Source organism: Salminus brasiliensis, chromosome 7 (assembly GCF_030463535.1).
Source record: "Salminus brasiliensis chromosome 7, fSalBra1.hap2, whole genome shotgun sequence".
Classification (NCBI taxonomy): Eukaryota; Metazoa; Chordata; class Actinopteri; order Characiformes; family Bryconidae; genus Salminus; species Salminus brasiliensis.
The window spans coordinates 31,366,737-31,390,050 of record NC_132884.1 but is presented as its reverse complement, the minus strand read 5'-3'; the positions used below and the strand labels follow the sequence as shown (position 1 = coordinate 31,390,050).

The following is a 23,314-nucleotide window of genomic DNA, read 5'->3' as shown; positions in this document are numbered from 1 at the left end:
TTAATAAAGACTGACCAACAGTGTAATTAGACTGGTTTAAATAAATGAATTTTAGCAGATGCTGTATTAAAATCACAGTACTCAGTACGGGAGAGTATTTGAGTTTTTAAGGATCTGTCGTTACTGATGTATTTAGTCTGTGATTACATGTATCATGATAAATATCATGAATCGTAAAAAATGTCTTCAAATATTGTGTACAGTATTTTTATCATATCGCCCAGCCCTACTTGCGATGTGTAGATTCTTGGGGTGTAATAGTATGTATATTCATACCAAGCCATTACGGTATGTTGTTTACAATTCGGTGGATGCACTTGGAGAATACACAGTTATGCTATCAGGGTAAATACAGTAATTTTACAAATGTTTTGTGGGAACTGTAGTGATTTAGGAGTATTGCTATGGTAACCATTGTATTGTTTGTCCTCCTCATCTGTCATCTTTCTTTTTCATCTCTCTCTTGCTTGTTTTCCTCTCACTTTATTCTATATCTTTCACTGTTCTCACATTTGGGTTTAAAACTGAAAACAAAGAAGTATTTAACATTTTGGCTTTTAACATCTTATTTAACTCCTGAAATCATGGTGGATTGGACAAAGGAGATATGTCTGCATTTTGTGTGTGTGTGTGTGTGTGTAAACAATTTTACTCCTGTGGACAGGGAGATACGAGCTGCAAAAAAATAATTAAAGCCAGTCTTAACATTGCATTACATAGTTTACAATCTGCAGAGCTCTAACCCAGAAATAACCCAGTTTGACCCACCTGCCTTCAAGTCGCATATCAATTCTCCCCACATTCGTCTCCTAAATGCTCACAGTGAGCAACACTGCTAATTCAGTATTCTATAAACTCCTTTTCAGTGGCACTTCTAGCTTGTATAGAACCCAGGGCAAACCCACCAGTAGGGAGACTTGAAGTCAATCTACCTTTGCCACCCTTCCCCATTTAGTACTTCTCTGTGTGAGTCCTTTCCAGGCAGCAGCCTGCCTAGCTCACAAACTAGAATCTAGAATAGAAACTAGAATAGGGCCACATCGGAAGGTTTCATTGACCCACAAGGTGACATGATGATATTACTGATCTAATGAGCAAATTCTGTATTTTTGTGCCACCCACATCTAAATTCAGCACTGCTCCTACTCCTCTTACCAGCATGATGACAAGATCCTTTATTGACTGCTGTAAAGTTTAACTGGGTGTTTACTTTGCTCATGAGGGCGCAAGAATAGGGATTTTGATTGGTCGACATTAAAAATAAAACTTTAAATTTTTTTCTTTCATAATGAGATTTTTATACTAAAAGTAGGGCTATTTAAAGACATTTTCACAATACATAATATTTATCACAAGATTCTTTCATGCATCCAAAATGCACCATTAACTACAGAGATAAAACACTGTTATCCGGATACTCTCCCATACTTAGTACAGTGTTTACTCCATTTTTTCTACATCATCCAATAAAACTGGACTAATTACACTCTCTGCAATGATACACACAGTTGGTAAGTCCTGACAATAGCAACATTATACTTAATAAATAAATGCATACTCTCTTTCACAACAACATTAAACATTATTAAAAAAAATATTCATCATATTGCCCAACAAAAAGTAAACTTGAGTAAAAGTAAAACCAGTCATAGCTCTGCCACTCATGCAAAAGATATGCCTCTGCTTAATTAGCTTAATTAGATATGCTGTCAGTTGTTATACAAGGTAGATTAATTTGAGGCAAGCAATTGTTTGTTAAATAAAAAAAACTAATATATATGTTTTCTTTTTTGTCTATAATTATAGTAATGGAGTCATAGCAGTTGAATACAGTAAGCTATGTTGTCATCCCTACTACAGCAGTATCTCTTGAACATAATGCTTAAACGCTGATCCCACTGAAACTCTAGTTAGCTATGTAACTGATACGCATTCAGATACACATATTCACATCTATGAAGAAATCTGAACTGCATGCATGATGAGAATTTGTGGCCGATTTCTCTGATTCACTTTGATTAATATTCATTTTGTAGAATATTCTAAATAGATCTCTTCATGAGGCATTTACCACCGAGAGCTAAACAGCTTGAGCCTGTGGATTTGATTAAGTATGAGGAAGAGACTTGCAAGCATGCAATGAATAACAACCTCTGGAGGAAGTTGACTATGATGAATTCTAAGCAAGATCTATACTGTATGTATGCACAGTGGTCACCGGAGTCCTCCAGGGCTGTGTACTGAGCTCTCTGCTGTACTCCCTGCCCAGCCACGACTGTGTCGTCAGACATCACAGCAGTCACATCGTCACGTTTGCTGATGGCATAACAGTTAAGGGGCTCATCACAGACAACGATGAGACCACCAACAGTGAAGAAGTAAGGCAACTGCACAACTCTCAGAATATCAGCAAGACAAGAAATGATTGAGAACTTCAGAAGGACACAAGCACCTCACACTGCTCTGCATATCAGCAGGATGATAATGGAAAAAGAGCACAGCTTCCTGAGTTCCTGAGAATACACATCACTAACAACGTCTCCTGTCTCATCAGCAGCTCTACTTCCTGAGGAGACTGAAAAGGATCAGCATGTGTGCATCTGCCCTCAAAAGCTTTTACAGAAGCATCATACAGAGCATTCTGACTTCCAGTATCAGCAACCGTCATCATACAGAGCATCCAGACTTCCAGTATCAGCAACTGTATGGAAACTGCTCAGCTTCAGACAGGAAAACAATGCAGCGGGTCGTGAAGACTGCCCAACACATTACTGGGTCAAGTGTTTCTGCCATCTAGTGTATCTACATCACAGCGGTGTATAAGAAGAGCCTGCAGCATCAGGAAAGATCACTCTTACCCTTCACACGTACTGTTTAAACCCCTACTGTCTGGACCCAGGCTACTAAGCATTCAGGCCAAGACCTACAGACTACAGTTTCCTCCCCCAGGCACTGAAGACTGCTGAATAGATATGTCTGATAGTTACATTTAGACTCAACTACCTCATCCCAGCTCCTTACTTTCTTCTATTACACCACCTTCTGCATCCAGTCACTGTAGATGTGAGATATCACACTTAATTATTCTTATAACCATAGACACTTAAATTCGTATTGTCTGCGTTTTAAACAATTATCTAAGCTGCTAAGTACGGTGACTTACTGTCTGGGTGCACTAATAAAATACATGTACGATAGTACCCCCCCCCCCAATCTTAGTCAATGTATTCTGTCTAATCTCTAATCTATTTAGTGTTTCATTGAATTTGTTGCTTGTTTTTATTGAATTTAATATCTGATTATCTGCTGCTGTTTCATGTTAAAGCAGCATAATGTGAGAATTGGTATCTCTTGCTCCAGTGCAACTCGTGCTTTGAAACACCTCTAAAGGACACACTTGCATTTCTGGACAAGCTGAGACATATAGAAAGTGAATTGTCATTAAAAGTGAAAGCCCTGACACGGTAGAGGTAAATTTGACTTGAATTAGACAGTTCTCGGGGGGGCAATTTCTTACCCGCTATACCAAAGTCACTAGGTGCCATAGCTGGTGCACAGAATGGCTTATGGTAAAATGCTACATAATGTTGCTTTAAATATAGCAATGTCTGACAACGAAGTTGATTTTAATTTTGACAGGTCCAAATTGTTGGGGGTGGGGGAGGGGGGGTATGTTTTAACGTGACATGACGGGGGATGCATAAAAATGTATAATTAAAATTGTATTTTAGTCACACAAAGTGAAATTCTATTGGCAAATAAAATAGTCATTTGTTCCACGTAACCAGGTTATTATGCATCTAATGCTCACAATACACATACTATTACTACTACTATACTATTCATAATAAACAATACCACAAATGTTTGTGGACACCCCTTCTGATGAATGCATTTAGCCATGACGTTGCACCTGTTGCTGATGTGCAAATGCACACCCACAGCTTGTCTAGTCACTAGAAAGAAGTAGAGAAGTATTACTAATAGAATAGGAAAAATCCCCCGAGCATTGAGAAGCAGTGGAACTGTGTTCTCTGGAATGATGGTGCCCCATCAAAAACTTGTGATGAGTTAGGAGGCTGGAGGGGTTAAGGTGGGGTGGTGATCAACAAACATCCTGACTTCACTAACGCTTTTGTTGCTAAATGCAATCAAATCCTAATTGCAAAATTTAGTAGAAAGGTGTCCCAATACTTTTGCTCATTTAGTGTATTTTACCTAGGGGGGCCCACACTTTTAATGCCACGGTATAATCCACAGTCCCTAATTACTTTTTGGGATCACTCCTTCTCAGAGTGTTTAATCCACTTATTCTAATTGTTTACTTTGTCCATTTTTATCCTAGAAAAAAAGTGTCTACGCCACGAATATACACCACCACATGCACATACAAACGCACACATATATAGAGTATATAAACACACAGGTCTAGGAGTATCAGGGGCTCAGAAATCAATAACGGTGTCTCACATGTGTGATGCGCACTATTATCCCTGCAGGCAAACAGGAGCATCAATTCCCACTTGTTATGGTGAGAAAATGGTCCTCTTCTTCTCTGGACTCATGCTCTCCCTCTCAGCATGAATGAATCAATGCCTCCACCACTGAGCTTCAGCCCCGCACGCCATGCACACACTCTCTCTCACATTAGGTTCAGTGGATGGACTGTGTTCTGTTTGTTGTGAGGATAGCTTTTTGCTGTGTAAAAAAACAGCAAAAAAAATTATAATACACTGTTAAATAAGTAAACTGGAAATTAAATGTTTTGATAATGTTGTGATGGGTTTGGTAAAGCTACCTGTAACACTGCAGCAGCTCTGTCACATACCACATCACCAATCAATAGGTGGATATTGAAAGATAAGGAGTGTGCCATGTGCATGGAATGGTCTTCATTATAGCTACATCTGGAGCAGGACAGGGAAGATGGCACTGGATGGTGAACTGAAGTAGGTCATTTAAAATGAAGGAGAGAAGGTGGAGAGAGGCCATTAGGTGAACTATAAAGATACCACAGACTGATGGTGAAACAATCGAAAGGCAGTGCAAACAGTGATTATGTCAATAAACTGTGTTCTGCTTCCTAAATTGTGTCATTCAGTCATGTTCACAGCTCATACTACTTAGCTTACAATGGATGGGTTCCTGGGAGGTGTTATATGTATAGATAATCAAATACACTGCCCTGCAGTGGCTGGATAGCACTATTTTTTAAACACACACACCTCAGGCTTTTAATTGGCTGTTTCTCGCAGCCGTTCATGCTTTTGTGAACAGGCAGAATAAGACCTCATCGCATGCTTTAAAGCAAAATATGCTAAAGCGCCCACTCACATCCTGAGCACATATTTCAGTTGGTAATGGGGTTGAACGCTAGAAAAAACCCTGAGTCATCTGACTGTAATTATACAGCCTGCTGTGGTGTTGTATGGGTGGGCTGCTAACCGAGTCCTCACTATTGTTGAATTAATTTTACAGAATTCTGCATATAGTTCAGTTGGGTTCAAATTCTCTATAAGACACTTGCACCGTCGACTTCTGGAATTCATTGGGCTACAACATACCAACTGTATAAGCCAATCATTCATAACAGCTCAATTGACATAAAATGTATCAATGTGACACCTACACTATAAGGACAAAAGTATTGAGACACCTGCTCATTTCCTCTGTAATCAAGAGTATTGAGAAAAGGTTTATCCTGCTTTTGTTTGAGTAACTGTCTCTAGGCATTCTACTAGATTTTTGACCATTGCTTTGAGGATTTAATTGCATTCAGTGACATTCTAAAAGTATTGGATGGATCATCATAATTCCAGAGAAAAACACAATGCTGGAGGGCGTAATACCCCCCCTAGTCCACACCTGGCATTAGGCATGGAACCATTAGGTTCATGTTTATCTGCTCCAGAGAGTCCTATTCTATTGTCAGTACAATTGTACAGTCCACAAACATTTGGACACATAGTGTATGTCAACTGTGAGATTGTTGTTGATGTTAGTAATGTAATTTACTGGAAGTCTACTTGATAGGTATTAAAACATGTGTCAGTATTTGTTCCAGAACAAAAGGATAGGTAACATGCAATACACAAATGGGAACAGTAATTATAAGGTGGGGACAAGGGAGGAGACATGAATGACAGACTAGAGGAAACTGTGGAGAAAACTGAAAAGAATCAAGACAGACCAGGGATTTTCACCCAGGTTCAACCCAATTTCATGTTTTGTGATGTGGATGGCTATCTGCTGTTTTCTATTTATATGCAGCTCTGATTTCACTTGTGTTGTTTTCCCTTCATAATCTTTACTCAAACAGAATTACTGTATGTAGGTCAGGTCTTAACCCTACAACATGCATTTGTATCTTAGCTTTAGCAATGTGATCTATGGGATAAACACCAAGAGCAGCCAGGAACAAACAGACTCATTGTACACCATGTCCTTAGTGAACAGCATAGTCATGGTTGACAACACCGATCCAGCAGTCCTTTGTACAGAGCTATGCTGTCAACACCAAACTCTAGCATACTAGTATACTGGAGAAAATGGGAGGCATTCTATAGTGGGAGTGAATAAAAAATAATACACTAAATGCTTTAAAACCTTTCACAGCACAAAGAATTGGCTGTCCTCGTTCTTGATCTCACTCCAGTGAGTGCACCTTTCACAAGTGTCCTTAATCTCCCCTCTACATATGACAGAGCAAAGAAATCCCAGATGTGAAGATATGACTAATCATAGGAGCACCTGGGACGCTGTGTATTTTGGGTGTGCTGGGTGCAACACAGACTAAAAGTGGATTAACTGCACGAATGTGGCTCAATAAGGCCATCTGGGAAAGAGAAGAGAAGCGACTTCTTTTGGTGGCTTTCTGGCAAGCCACCAACACCTGCCTCTGTGAGACAGACATTCTTTATGTACATTTCCACATTGTTTTGTGAGGGAAGGTAACAGTGAGTTCTAATGAGAACAGTTAACATAGTTTAAGCATAGATATGCCCAGATCACAGTTTTTTGCCCCCTGATCCGGTCCGAATTCCACGTTAGCCGATACCGATCAAATGCACACACACATGGCTTGTATTGTAGAACAGGGAAGTATGTAGAATAGAGACTCTATGGTGTTGTTGGGTGGTTGCTGAGGTAATACAGCTGTTTGCTTCAGTGTTAAAAGGTGAGTGCTGTGGTTTTTGAGGTGGCTATTGTGTTGCTTAGTGATTCCTAGGTGTTTTTTAGGCAGTTTCTATAGTATCCTAGGTGGCTGCTATGGCATCTTAGATGGTTGGCAAGTGGTGATAATCTATGTGAGATAGGTGTTACTATAGCATTTGTATTATTATGACATAAGAAATGTGCACAAACAATCAAAAAAATCAAAGGTATTAAAAAAAATTTTGTCCTGCTTTTGTTGAAATAACTGTCCAAATATCTACTGTTCAAAGAAAGCTTCCTGCTAGATCTGTGAGCACTGCTGTAAGAATTTGATTGCATTCAGCGACAAGAGTATTGGATGGAGCACAATCATTCCAGAGAACACAGTTCAACTGCTCCACATCTCAATGCTAGGGGGCTTTATACCCCTGTAGCCCACTACAATGAGGTTAATGTTAATGTTCTATTGGCAATACTTCTCTGCATCTGTGGCAGCAATGGGTGCAACTTAAAGTAGGTCTATTCATTAGAAGGGGTGTCCACAAACATTTGGACAAATAAGCATAAAAATAAAATGAATAATATATATATTATATATTTTATATATATATATAAATATATATTGGATAGCAGTGTAGTTATAGTGTGTAATTATCTTTATCATTATCATTCAAGCAATTATAATAACTGACCATCATCACATTGTAGTGGCAAGTATACTATAATTACAATGGCATACATTAAAGAAATTTTGAACTGCAAAGGACCATTTAAGCATTGAAATGGTTCTCTGAGTTGTCACGGTTCTCTACATAATCATTGCCTTTACTTCAGGACCACAGGCAGGGCTACCAGTCATGTAATAGTGACGTGACAGTTGAATAGCCTCATACAAATAGCAGTCAAACTGCTAATTATGAATTACCGCAAGTGACTAGACAGACACATTTTAGAACAATACCAATTACTTAATTTAGTGTTGCGCCAGCTTATAATAGTAGGAAAGAGGCAGTGATATTTTCCAAGGTCGATTAACTCAGTAATGATGTGTTCCATGTGGGCATATTCGTATTATAGCAGCCATGCAAATGAGATGCCTCTCTTGGGCACTTTTTTTCTGCTGATGTCTTCAACGTTAACCTCCACCCCAACTAAACTGCACGCTAAACAACCTTGAATGGAACACTTTCCTCTCTACCTTGAAGAAGGGCTATTTCCTTGCTCTTTGAAGTCTCTCCTTCATTTTCTGCTGGAGTGGAGAAAGTGATCAAAAAAACGAATCCAAGGTTAGGCACCTCACAGGTGCACGAAGAATGCACAGAGCACAGACTAGTGAATTATAGCTGAACTCACTTCTGTTGACTACAGCCATCAGTCACGAGTACACCACTGTGTGTATGTATGTGTGTGTGTGTGTGTGTGTGTGTGTGTGTGTGTGTGTGTGTGTGTGTGTGTGTATGTGTGTGTGCGTGTGAGAGAGAGAGAGAAACAGAGAGAAGGAAGAGATAGAATCAAAAGGGTTTAAGTTAAAAGGCTTGGAGTCAGACACAAGGGCTTAGCCTGTGAATAAATGATACAGGGAAACTATCAGAATGAATCTCCTGTCTCACACTATGCCACAGCATATAAACGAGTGAATGATGTCAGGAAGGAAGGAAGGAGACTTAATGAGAGCAAGAGAAATGATACACCAAGAATCCAAAACACTATGAACAGAAGAGTAGTGTTGATTATCTTGTCATACCGGCACATCTCAAGGTCTGGGATGTATGTATATGTTGTTGGATGGTAACTGTACAGTTAGTCATTGTATAGGTGATGTGGAGATCTGAGTGACTTTAAAAATGCCCAAATCACTATGGCCAGATGGGTGCCCAAATTTAATCTATAAGAAAGGACAACGAAGGCTATTCTATCTTGTCTAAATCGACGGAAAGACTATGTTGAATGAGGCAGTGTAACAACACACTACAGTTGGATGCACTGGAACACCAAGTCAGATCTGTAGTGACCACATATTGCAAATTACAGGACTTTGCTGGTCCTACTGGTCTTGTAGACTGAACTGTCTTGGTGGCACCCACAACACCAACAGCATATAGGCAGGTGATCATAATGTTTTGACCCATAAATGTTCCCTAAGAATGCCACAGACCCATGAAAGCCATACCTATACCCTATGTATTCCACCTGTGTGGTAAAGAAATCAGTGCCATAGCTTACAGTCACAGTTTGAGCTCCTAATCTGAGCCTTTTTGTCCACTCGGTGGAAATCAAGTGCAGCCTTAATGCAGCGGTACATTTTAAAAAAAGAAATGCATCCAATTTAAGGGAGCGTCCCCAGTCTCAGGCTAATTGGCCTGATTTGCAAGGCCAGTGCTGAGAGATAAGTGAATGAAAGTCATCAAACTTTAATGTTCTGGTTTAATACTCTCCCACAGGATCAAGCCGGGTTCTTTTGAGTCTGCCACTATGTCCCAGACCCACCACACACATACACACACTCAGTCAGTCTACGACAAGACAGGGACAAGACAAGGTTTTTATAGAAATCTTGCAGGAGGCCTCTCACAGATAAAGTTAAACTGCATGTGAAGGGCTTGATACTGACACTATCTCCCGGCCGAAAATATAGCAGGTGACTGCTGTCAGTAGACATCCTGTCCTTTTACAGCTAAACTACTTCACAGCATCTGTACAAACTAGGCTATGAGTGGAGCTACTGTCTGGTTCTGATTCGAGCTGCTGTGAGCTCTACCCGCTGGAACAGAGAGAAATGCACGCTGATTTGTTCCAGCATCTTAGCACAGCATTAAAGGTGTCCTAGTAATGAGAATTTGGTACATGGCAGTGACCGTGAACCTCAAGCACTGTTGTCTCCTCATTCAAAAGAAAGTCAAGCATGCCCCAAAAAGCTAAAAAGGCTGGCGTACCGGGTGAATGGCAGACTGCTTTTCCACATGTCAAACCATAGCAGACCCTACTACCAATATTTTAGCTAGCTAACTGCACAGTAGGGCTGCACCTAACAATTACTTTTTAAGAAATGTTATCAATAATGTGTTTTTTCAATTAGTTGAACTGAAATTATGATATGATGAATTTTGCATCAATGTAGTACAAAAATTTGTAAGTAAAGCATTTACCAGCTGTAATGTTGTTTTAAGGCAAGACAACCATATTTGTGTCGGACACAGATAGAATTTGGCCTCTGCCTTTAACCCATTCGTGCAGTGAACACACACATACAGACTAGTGAGCAAACACACAATGACAGTGAGGACATTGGCCCAAAGTGATGGACAGCAATCGCTGTGGAGCCCAGGGAGCAGAGAAGGTTAAGCGCCCAACAGTGGCAACTTGCTGGGCCCAGGTATAAAACCCACAACCCTGTAATCAACCACTGAGCCACCACTGTCACCCGTACAGGCCCTTCAAAGTAAACAGAAAAATATAAAATGGCCAAACAACAATGTTAGATAAGGCATGGTGCAATATCACCGTAACAGTGGTGATAACAGTACTTTTAACATAATGATAAGTCATCTCTACTTTGCAAAGCTTACAGAGCACCATATTTCCTTAATCAATGATAACTCAGACAAGTTGCCCTAGCCAAAAAGCACTGAATGCTGAAAGGTCTAAAAACAATGCTTAACTAGGCTTGGTTAGGCTATGCAATAAGGATGTGGCCCATCACGTAAACAAACAAAAAAAAAGCAGATCTTATCATTTTTCTCCTCACAGGCCTAATCAAAGTGAATTTAGCGTGTTTCATTTTGCAGTAAAATAACAGGGTTGTAAATAGGCTTGTAAAACTGCATCTGACAATATTTTAGTTGAAAGTCAGGAAGTCTTTTTCTTTCTTCAGTAAAGTTGCCATTTGGGAGATATAACATTTTTGCATGACAGCGACAATATGTAAATTACCCATGTTCTGACTGGCTCACCCCACTACATGGGACCCTCTGACATTTTGTGTCTTGAAAAGTGACAGATTGCCTGCAATAACAACATTTCTTGTTACTTCAACATGAGTGGGCAGGCTAAACTGCAGTAGACTGCCATATGCAAATGGCTGTGAATATTTACAAATGACAACATGGACTAAATTCAAAGCAGGATGTTTCATTTTCATATCTTCAGAACTCCCCAGTCAATTATTCTCATTTTAGAGTCAATATTAGACTATTTGTTTTTAAGACCAAATATAGATAAAATCTTCCTTCAAAAGATAGTAATATGCATTTGTCTATCCTTGAGGGAATAATATATGTCAACATAGTTTAAAAAAACATGGCGAGGAATTATATCCACATGAACTATGAAAAATGGAGGCTAGATTGAGGCACAAACTGACTCAGATGATTTTATGTGGGTCTAGTGAAGTCTAATTAGCTTCTGTATGATAATGTATGGTTCCCCTGACATTAAAATGCAGCTCCAGATGTTCCAGGCTGTCAAATCCCCCCACAGGCCCAAATAAGGACTTCCGCCTTAGTTACGTCATGTTCGTGTTCATGTGTGTTTGGTTCTGTTTATTTGTGTTCACATGTGCTTTGGTTCGACTGTAATCTCCATGGTTGAAGGCTGAGAATTGTATCGTTTGGAACCGAGAGGTTCCCCATACTATTAGAGGTGTGTTGAGGTCAGCTTCCGCTCGGTATCCGCGTTCAGTCCCCTGTTTAGCCCAGGATTTATTTCAGGTCCATTTTTGGTTTCCCCCAGGCGCTTGCTGTTCACGCCAGCTCAGCTCATAGTCCCAGGTTTGCTTGGTTTTGCCCTTTTGTTTGTCACATTTGTGTTGTGTTTACATGTGTACCCCATAGTTGCTGCTTCTTTTGCCTCATTTTGCCCTTTTATGTTACCTTGGTTTTTGTTAATAAACAGCTTGCTTTGATTCCATCTCACGCCATGACAAAGGCATGCAAATTCATACTACAATTCTTGTGAAAAAAAACAAAACTACACTATATGGGCAAAAGTATTGAGACACCTGCTCTTTAATTTTTTCTTTCAAAATCAAGGGTATTTAAAAAGGTCTATCCTTATTAAAAAACAGTATAGCCCACGTCTACTAGTAGGCATAGTGCCAATAGCTTCAGATTGATCTGCTCCATTGAGTCTGTGTGGCAGTACTTCTCTCCAGGCAATAGAGAAGCTGTGTTTGTGCATTTGCACATCTGTGTCAGTAACTTAATGTAGCTGAATGCATTCATTAGAAAGGGTGTCGACAAATATATAGACATATAGTGTATGTCTTCCAGTCTTTAAGTGATTTGATGAAGCAAGTGAGCTGTGGGCAGGCAGAAAGAAAAAGCAGAGCATTGCTGGGGCTGACGATTATGACAGTAGTACAAGGGACATTGTGTAGTTCCACTGGAGCTTTTCAGAAAGAAGAGCCTGGAACAAAAGCAACCTATGAAAGACAATCAAATGAGAAAATAAAGGTAGGAAACATGTTATGTTCTACACTTGTATTGTCTACTGTAAGTACTGTAAAATAATATATCACAGAGTAGTCACCATATATGCGGCCTGTGCTGATATCTTACTATAACTATAGACTTAAATATAAAAGTACACTGTCTAAACATCTGAGCTGCTTTTTCATGTTACATGTTACATTCATGTTACATTAAATGATATTTAAAGGTAGCAATATTGTTTCCTTCTACTGAAAATATAAAACTTTTTAGAAAATTGAATTTTTTGTTCAGATTAAACCAGACAAATTACACATGTTTGTAATAAAAGTCCAGCTGATCAGTGTTCTTTAGGCACTGGTGATATCCATGATATGCTTAGAAAAGTGTTTATCACATTAACAAATACAATACAATAAAAATGTCATATTGCACACCCCTATTACATAGCAATTTTATCTTAAAATAACAGCTGCTCCACTGATTGAATTGGTGAGAATGTTGTCTCTGTCATTGCCACTCTGGGTTCAGAACGCTGCTACTACACTATGTAACTTTGGTGGAGCTGCATGAGTCCCCTTAAGAGAACTGCATAACGCTGTGTAACCCAATCAAATTTGTGTAAAATGCTGGTCAAAATGCTTCTTTCACTTCAGATGCCGGTTCTGCATCTCTTGTCAACAAAAGCACATTTATAGTGGTCCATGAGGTGGAGTTCAAAGCATGATTTGTGTTTATAGCAATGGTGTATAAGTGAATTATACTCCACAACTGCAGGGGGAGCCCAGGGGCAGGAAATACCAATTCTCACATAACGCTGTAGATTGTAGATTAATTAAACATGAGACAGTGACACGCAGAGAAACACCACTGTAACTTCATAAATTGGACTTACATACTGTGCTGCACATTTTGCATGGAGTAGCGCCATTAAGCCTCTCCAAGGGTATACTGTATTATTAGGGACACATTAAGTAATTGTCATATTAATTAGACATTGTTCAGTCAAATTGCTTTGTTATAAAACATGCTATACAAATACAGTTGAACTGATTCCTTTTCCTGATTAAAAGTGTCAGCTTAAAAAACAGACAAAGACCAGATCAACAACACTGTGCTTCTTAGGAAAGCAGTCAAGCAGTCAAGCCAGCAATGCTGGCTGTTTTGATACTGAACCTGCTTCGCTGCCATGTGCTCAATCAAGAGAATCTGTAATGATAGTAAGAGTGAAAGAACAAGTACACAGCCTCCTTAAAGACAAACCTGTTTGTGCTTCTCCTCCTTCACTTTAACGCTCTCCAGCTGTCATGCGTCGCAGCTATAAACAGGCCATGGTCAAACTACTAAAAATATGTCTCCCCTCTCTCTCCCTCTATTTTCTCCTCTTTCATCCTCTAAGGGACGTTTTAAAAAAGATTTCACAGATGCCTAAGGGCTTGTAACACCTGCACCGCTTTCACTTATGCTCATATTAAAACTGAGCTGGATGATACAGCTATGACAACCTTTACATTCAGGCAGAATAACCTTCTGCAGATAACTTCTGCAGAAAGTACTGTCGGGGGTGGGGGGGGGGCATTGTTATTCTGAGCTATATGCTATATTATTATATTGATTACTATGTTAATCATATTAATTAATGACATTATATTAATGAATTAAATTAATGAATCTTCGCTTGCCTGGCTACAGAGTCTATTTGACCTATCACTTAAAACTGACTACGTCAGAAGAATATGCAGGCTAGGCTAAAAAGGCTTACAGTTAACACTAGGCTGAGTGGATGTATCTGTGCGAGGAAGCTAAGGTCCACGTATGAGAAGCCAGGGAAGAGGTGTGTATCATAGGGAGGTGAGTGAAGCGAGCAAATGCTAAACTAAAAGCTAATCCAGTCGACTGGCTAGAATATTGGCTAGAATAGCCAATCTAACACAGTACCACAAGGACACTACAAGGACACAGTGAGGACACCAAGAGGACAGCAACATTGTCCAGTAAAATATTAATTACAATGTCTTTGTTACAGTGCTAAGCTAACCTAGGCCCTGTGAGTCCACCAATCAAGCGGGTTATTATTCTGAGGCAAAATAACTAGGCTGTAAAAAGGCTTCTTAAACAGCACCATCAACCAAAGTCACATGCTTACAATTTATATATCTAAGAACACCCTAAAATGCTTAATGAATAAATAAAATGAGACTATTTTGTGTGATTAAATTATAGACATTGGGGTCTACACACATCATTAAACAGTATTAGTATTTTATGGTGGTTATTCTGGCAATTTTAATCAAAAAATCGAACCTCACTGATGGCATTTGATCCAGCTCAAAAGCAGAGGTTAGCCAGACATCATTGTCCTTGTTATTGATGGAAATCGTATGTTTGGAGACAGTGGTGACAAAGTGAAAGACCTTTTAAGCTAATCAATGTTTGGGCTAAGAAGTGACTGAAGTGCAAGAATAAACACAAACACACCGAGTCTGGGGGACCAGATCAATCACATCAATCTTCCAGCATGAATTCCAGTGTCAGAAACAACTTCAAAACCCACCTCAGTCTATAGTCATTATCATGGCATTTTACAGCTCATTGACTGCTGCAGACTGGCAGAGTGCAGGTTCTCTGCTGTTTCGCTACAGACGCTCCTGCTGTAAATAGGACCAGCCACAATTAAGTGCTAATTCCAAACTGCTGTTGTTAGAACCTAAAGCTTCACTGGGTCTAATCTGTCACAATATTGGACTTACGGACCCTTATGGCTCTGGAGGTTCACTTACAATCACACTCATTCACTCATTCACGTTGTGTCCATGTCCAGTACAGCACAGTTTGAACTGAAGCTGCAATCATATTTTTGGATAATGCTGCTCACTTCATTTCTGAGCGTTCAAAACTGTAATCAGTGCTGCACAATATGAACAAAATGCTAGGGCTACGATTATACTGCTTATTGCTATGAGTCTTATAGTTTATTAAAAGCACACTGGATGCACAAGTATACCTTTATTCTTTAAAACACCTACAAGAATACTCGACTATAATTGGTCAAAATGCATATTGCAAAGCCTGTTCTACCGTGACAAGAATGACCAATTGTTGACCAATATCCTGTTACTACACTGGTGGACCAGTATGACTAAATATGACTAAATGGTTGATTTAGTCATGCTAGTAAACCAGCTAGTCTATTAAACACTAATGAATATGTGGATCATGCTGGTCAGGAGTTAAGCGTGTTAACCATCGTAATTAGCTGTCTAACCAATATAGGGTGTTTTTGCCCGGATGACCAGCTTTTCCACCACCTTGACCATCAAATACTAGCTGAGACCATCTAAGTAACAGCTACCAAAAAAGGCTGGTCTTGAGCTGACTTTTTCAGCAGGGCAATTACGTTCTTACATACATATAAACAATAAATGTGACAGAAAATAGACTGTGCTCTAAAATATGCCAAAATGTGTTTCCATGTAGAGGATCCGTCCACTTATTTACACTTAGAAAATCAACAAAATGTGAAACTGACTTTGACCAGGGGTGCACAAATTTTGCATTAGAGTGTAAAAGGAAGAGGCTGCATCACTGCAAGCTGAGTTTACAGGAAGCAGAAAGAGGTTTAATTAGCACTCTCATCTGTCAAATAAAGATGATGTGATAAAAATAAATGACACAGCTGAGTCTCCCTAATTAGAGTCTGTCTATATGCTTGTGTGTATGTATGTGTATGTAAGTTTGGTTTATACCCAGTGGCATATTTTGCATGGCCCTCTATCGGTCCAGTGGTTCCAGTTGTTGCATAACATACCTACATCCAGGAGTGTGTGTTTTCTGCAGTGGTTAAATTGACTAAATGCCAGCCCCCTTGTCCTAAAACGCTCCACTGTCTGCTCCATATTGACTGCCAGTCAGATGATGCATATCCAAACAAACCTTGATTCTGACACCTCAATGTGTTCGTGTGAGTGTAAGAGATGGACAGCTTCATTAGGTTTCCAGGCGTACGCCTACAATTAACACTCATTCTTCTACTGGTTGTTGTCAAAGTGTGCTGTACTTGTTTCAACATAAACACCATGTACTGATTAAGAATTCTTCAGCTTCAGTTGGTGTCCCTTGATGAACACATGGTCCAGGAACAGAGGCATCATGTTATATCAGTCCTATAAGTATTATAGCTAAAAGTGATGCATGACTATGGACGGGTACAGGAATTGGGCCCTGTAACGCTCTAGCCTGACATAATGTCCACTCACACTGTATGTTGTTAGCTTTGTATTTCTTCCTGTGGAGTACACTAAGTAGTGTGATCATGATAGCCTTCTTTTAGATGCTCATCTACTGCAAGCTAAGTTAAGTGTTTCAATTTACAACAGCTCAGTAGTTATTGAAGATAAAGAAATTAGATCTGCATCAGCAACTCAAGATTCCAGTATTGGTATTGGAAAAGAAAAAGAGCTATCATTCTATCTCTAATTGCAGAGTAAAAAGTAGGATTGTTGTGATTGCTTGATTGAACCTGTTTAACCTCTCTCTGCAGGCCAACAAGTGGCCACTATTTCTAACATTTATGTGGGATGTGGAAGAATGGAAGATTTGCAGCATAAAAGTGCTCCCAAAAAATCTGCAGGGTGATGCAATCATGTGAACATGGACCAGAAGCTCAACATGAACCAGAATCTTAAATGGGTGTTTGTGGACTTGTGGTTGTGAAAGAACCTACCTAGTGTTCCTAATAAAGTGCTCAGTGCGTGCAAGTGTGGTAACATATCACTTATGTTTTAAGTTACTCCAACTAAGGCCCTGTCCACACGAATCCGGATATTTTTGGAAAACAAAGGTTTATCTCTTCGACTCCAGCACAAAACAACTCTAAATGACTTGCCTGCAAGCCCAGTACCTCACAAAGTTCTATATAAAATTAATCAAAGAAGAAAGTGTGCTAGTTAAAACAGACCTACATACAGCACAATTTCTGTTTACTGTATGTTGTTCAAACAGCAGGGCTCCATAATCTTATAACATACAAAAAGGCTCCAAACCCTTATAAAAAGCTTACAATTGGAGAGCATTATTAAAAACATATGTGGACGAGAGGTCATAACACTCAAAAAGTCTTTATAAATATCCAGACAAATGTGGATAAGGCCTGAATCGCTTGCCAACAATCCTTGGCAATTCAAACTGTACTCTGTAACAGGTATCTTCGTCTTGCCCTCGTGTTTTCCCTTTCTGGTCTCTGTGTCTCCGTTCTGACCTGCCATGTACCCATTAGCACATGGCTCTGTTTGTATTTTGTACTTGCTTCTTCCCTAGTCTCCGCCTTTGTCCAACTTTGTCATTTGTCTCCCAGGTGTTCTCCATTATAACCCTGCACCTTTGTTTGTGAACACCTCTTTTCTCAGGTGTTCCTCGTTTGTTTTGGTGTATATGTAGTACATTGTTTCCTGTGATTCTGGTTGGTTATTGTGTGTTTGTGAGTGCATGGCTTTTGTGTTTCTCACTGCTGTCATGTTTGGTCTCCAGTTTTTTAGTATCTCCTGCTTGTTTTGGTATATTTTTTTTTTCTGTTTGTTCCAGTGTTTGCTTTTGTTATTTCCTGCTTTTGTTTTGTGTTTGGCTGTCTTCATTATTAACCATTACCCTGCACTTGCGTCCTTATCATCCCTACCTGCCTCCTAGGAGTGACACTCTAAATGAGCTTGAATGCTCACTGTGGAAAAAACATAGCGCATCCAACAAGAACTCTTCTACATTAAAACAGTAGAAAACAAAGTGCAGATCTATTTTACTATGTGTAACGTGAACACGCATGCACTGTAAATACACTGGTGGCAAATTTAAACCAGTAACCAATTGATTTTTATTTTGGAGCAGATGTTAAAAAAGTTTTAAAAAATCAATTAAAATGAACCGGCTGGATGAATTGGCTATGATTTATTGCCAGTTTGACTTGAGGTTTGATGACTTTCAGCACTACAATATCTCTTGCAAAAGGCTCAGTATTTCAGCATAAGGGGAAAAAAAAACACTATATGTGTAATATAACAAGTCATTATGGTTCATTTCTATTGGTCCAATAATGAAATATTCACATGGTAACAACTAATATTTTCAAATGATGCAAACAGAAACAAACAAACCAGAAAAAGAAAAGACAGAGGATTATTCCCTTACTAATATAATTGCCAGTGAGATCCCTAGACAGAGGCCTTAAGATGCCTTTTCACCCAGTAAAAGGCTGTTTCTCTTCCTTTCTTCTCCTGATTAGCAGTCTGAATGTAGTTTTAACACTATTCACGTAGTAAACTCCAGACACCCCCCCCTCTTCCATTCACAATGTGCGATTTCGCTTCTGACACTGATTAGAGAAACACACACAGCTCCGGGCGCACAGGACGGCCTGCTTGACATTTTCACAGCTTCAATTATTCACGTTTCTGACAATACAGCAGACAGCCTAAAATGCTAAGGAAGCTAAATGAATAGAGCATGCATTATTTTGCCACCCTCTTTCTCGTTCTTTCTCTGTTTTGTTAATGCTCTCCCTCTGCCTCTCTCTCTTTCTCATTCGTTCATTCACCCTCATAGTTCAGTCTAAGGATCACTTCTTGCATGAACACAGCATTATTATACAGTAAACATGAAATGCTGCTATATTTAAAGCAACATATGCAGAAAACAAAGAGCACATTCGGATCAGGCTGAAAATCATATCAGCAGTTCTTGTGATATTATCTTGCGCTTGGTCTTAGCGAAATAGGATCTTACCTGAACTAAGGTCATTCAAATATAGAACAGTGCTGCTGCTGTGTGAGTGTATGTGTGAGTGTATGCATGGGGGTGGGGTGGGGTGGGGGGTGGGTGGTAATGTCTCTTGTGTGCATTTTATCTCCCACCATTCTTGACCACATAGTCAATAATGACATCACTATTCGCTTCCCCCTTTTCCCCGCAGCCAGCTTTGCACTGCGGGGAGAAGCACAAATGAATTGTTTGTGCCTCTTTCTTGCCTTCATTCTTCCAGTCTATTTGCCAAGAAAACATTTTACTCTGTCCCCTACCAGGCCGATCGCTGTCGTCAGAGGCAACAGAAAATGACCACATGCATCACATAAAGAGAGGGAAAAAAAGGCAGTGGAAAAAAAAACAATGCTATCTTCTTTTAACTCTCTCCAGTTCTTCACCCCAATTGATGCAACCCTACGAAATCAGGCCTGGGATCTAAGGGGTGAACACCCATACCCATACACACACTCACACCCCTCCAATTCTGCAGATTTTTAATACACATGGCTTCATACATAATACATAGACCAGCATTATACAACCTTATCATCTAACTAGCACTGTCCAGCTTCACCAAGCACAACAACGGCGCGCCCTTAACTTTCACACTGCAGCAGCCTGCCACAAAGGGCTTTTCATGGGTGAATAGGTCCTATTTGTCCACCAGCGTGTAGGTTAAAACAATCTGGTCCCCCAGAAAGAAATCAGGACCATGGCGTGGCAGGTCATACCCAAGGCTGAAACAGCCAGCAGAAAGGAAATTCTCTTTGGTGAATCTATCACACTAAACCAGTATACCTTTAATAATGAATGTGGTGTATAAAAGGCTTTATAGAATCCTCTATCTGATAGACTGGCAATATTGTGTCTGTATCTCCAAAATGGTAACTTTACAGTAGAAGGAAAAAATCTCCTTAACTTTCAAAGGATCAAATCGATGTAAATATATTTTATTTCAAGTAATTTTGGAGCACTTCTATTGGTCTATTAATTGTCAAATTGTGACCCAACATAAAGAACAGTCAGATTCAGATTTTGTCAAAAAGTGAAAAAAACACAAAAATGGAGACATATGATTTTTGTGTGACCGCAACAACATGTATATATTGTGTATGACCTCAGATGATGGAAAGCTAAAGAAAATATAGGTACAAAATAATCCATGCAATAAATGACATTAGATGAGATTCTTAAAGACCCTTACTAAGCCTGCATCTGTATTTTGGCCTGTAATAGAGCCAGATCAGACCAATAACGCACTACTGAAGACACTATTTAATACAAACACTAAAAGAAGAATTTAAAATGCCTCAAGCCTGGCGTACAAGACCACGTCTCAGAAGAGAGAGATAGTCCCAGAAAGAAAGAGCAAAAGTGGTCAGCGTCAGCTGCATGTAAATATGGGCAAACACTATTGAAAAGGCTATTGATCTTGCCAGGATTAGCAGTCCTTTCATGGCCTTTGCTGCTGCTGCTGCTGCTGGTTCCTGTCCTCTTATCGACTGGGCCCATTCAGAAGATGTCAGTCTGGATTTTTATAAGTGCAAAAGCCAAAGGGCGTCAAACTGAGGCAGACTACATGAAACAGCATTACAGTTCGACAAATTTCATTTCTTTCTGCAAGGCCCTAAGCCTAGTCAGACATATTCTTTCTTCTGTCCTAAATATACCTCAAGACAACTCAGGGTATTGCTGCCTTGTTAGGCAAAGCATGCAAGCATATTGAATTGTGTAGACCAAAAATATGATTTTAGCATATGTGAGAACTTCAGAAAGCTGTGTTTTGTAACATGTGAGATTTTAATGTTAATGTTGCCTTGTCCTCATACCCTTGGGAATAAAGGTTTCTAAATGGTTCTTGACTTAGTAAAAGTCCTTAGGGAGAAGAAGAGGTTCTTTTCTGGCAATCTTTACATTTCAGAAGACATTCTACTGACTTTCCAACATTTTTTGCTTAATTAAATCAGTAAGCTTATGATAAACAAAGTGATTCAGAGGGGTTTGGTGTGAAATGCTCCATTCTACAGAAACCATTCACAGTGGTGGTGATAGCAACCAGATGTCTGCAGTGTTGCCTGGAAAAGCTGCATCACACAAAGTTTTTAGATGCAGAGGTTACGAATATGCTGCCTGATGCCTAAAGATACTGTGTTACACTTAAAAGTAAAGGTTCTACTACAAGGTGCTTTGACCAATGCCATAGAAGAACCATATTTGATTCCATGAAGAGCCAAAGAGGCATGAATGTGAAGAAACATTTACAGCGACTTCTTTAAACATTTAAAAGTATCTTCTTACTCATGTTTTTAGAAAAACATTTTAAGCACCTTCATTGTAAAAAACTGTTCAATAGTTTTAATATAGGATCTGTGAATAAGACATATTTTAAAGAATACCTGCTGGCACATGTAGGGTGCTGACATGCAAAATATAAATATCTAAATTAACGTAAAACACGTTTAGGTTTCTGTTGAACAGTAAGTGAAGTGGCTATATGCGAGTTGTACACTTCACTCTGGACCCTATCATCATCACTGCAAAGAAATCAGTCAGTAAGTTTCTCTGCAATGAAGCATTTCACATCAGAGCATCTTCATGCTTATGCTCAGCTACATTTCAACCACTGCAGACATTTGGAGCTGTGGCATTACAGTGTATTGCTCCTCAGCTCCTCTTCTATCAATCAACGCTGGGTTGAGACATCTCAGCAAGGCTGTCTGTGCTGAAATCAGAGGAACTACATGCAACAATTCCCTGCTCCATCACGACACCGCCTAAACCCCCAACTGTCGCGCCAACAAGGAGGAAACAAGCGAGAAATGTCTCTGATTGGCCAACTCGCCTCAGCCTGGTCTTTCTGATTCGCTTCTGCTACACCTAACCGGGACACACGCTTACCAGTCTGACTGGGTCGAGCTGAGGGATAACGACTGCTCGTCAGCTCGATGGGCTTCAAATGAACATCGCTTTAACTGCTTGGTGTAACAGCAGCGGGCAGGCGAACACACAGTGCAGAACAAACAACAGCAACCGAAATAAACCACTGCAGCCAAACTGATGCAAACGCCGCACAACAGCCCGCACTGCTCTCCTCGCCGTAGCCACCGTCTAGCTACTTTTCTCAGCGTGTTTCTGATATTGTGGCACAGTCACCCCCAGGTCTCTTTATGCATAAGCACGTTGCACATCCGTGTCTTACCTTTCCAGTCGTGATCCTCAAGTGCTCGCCTGCCTGCAGGAACAGAATCACACTTGCTATCGGAGCGATTATCCGGCCGCGCTGGTGCAAACTTAACGGTAAGCAGTCCCTCGGCTCTGAACCTGGAAACGGATGGCGCTGGGTTTCAGTCTGTGTTCAGCCTGCCTGCCCGTGTTGTTCTCTTTCCTGAAGAAGAAAAAGAGGGGGGGAAAAGAGCCGCGCGATCGGTAAAATCACGTGTTGAAGTGTTTGCTGGAGCTCATTTCTCCGCGGAGTCGGCGTGTGTCCGGCCAATGGCTCTCCTGCACACACTGATCCCCATCACTGCGCCCTTCATTCACGTTTGCAGTGAAGAGACGCGGCTTGGAGACGAGCAGTGATGCTGCAACACTCAGCAGAGCACAGGGCCCTTAGGGAGAGAGAGAGAGAGAGAGAGAGAGAGAAAGAGAGAGAGAGAGAGAGAGAGAGAGAGAGAGAGAGAGAGAGAGGAGAGAGAGAGAGAGAGAGAGAGAGAGAGAGAGAGAGAGAGAGAGAGAAATAGAGAATCAGCACCCTGGACAGAGACGGCAACAATTTGGTCAGCACATGTAATTACTCCTCGATGCAGCCATGTGAACTGTGTCATTTTTACAGTCGACAGTATCATGATGTAACCCTGCTGAAATGCCGAAGGCTGAATTTTGTATTTCGTTATGCTAATTTACCACAAACACAGTACTGAACAAAGTACAGACCAGAAAAAGAG

The 23,314-nt window shown here is 40.1% G+C and overlaps 1 protein-coding gene across 5 annotated transcripts in view; it reads right to left on the bottom strand.

Annotated features, from left to right (window-relative positions):
* The window catches only part of dlgap4b (discs, large (Drosophila) homolog-associated protein 4b), a 152,204-nt gene extending 129,254 nt beyond the window's left edge, over positions 1–22,950 (bottom strand). For all 5 annotated transcript variants that reach the window (XM_072684597.1, XM_072684600.1, XM_072684599.1 and 2 more), the window contains exon 1: positions 22,570–22,950. The gene's annotated coding sequence lies outside the window, so the exon portion shown is untranslated. The remainder of the gene's footprint in view (positions 1–22,569) is intronic.
* Between the last annotated feature and the right edge of the window lie 364 nt (positions 22,951–23,314).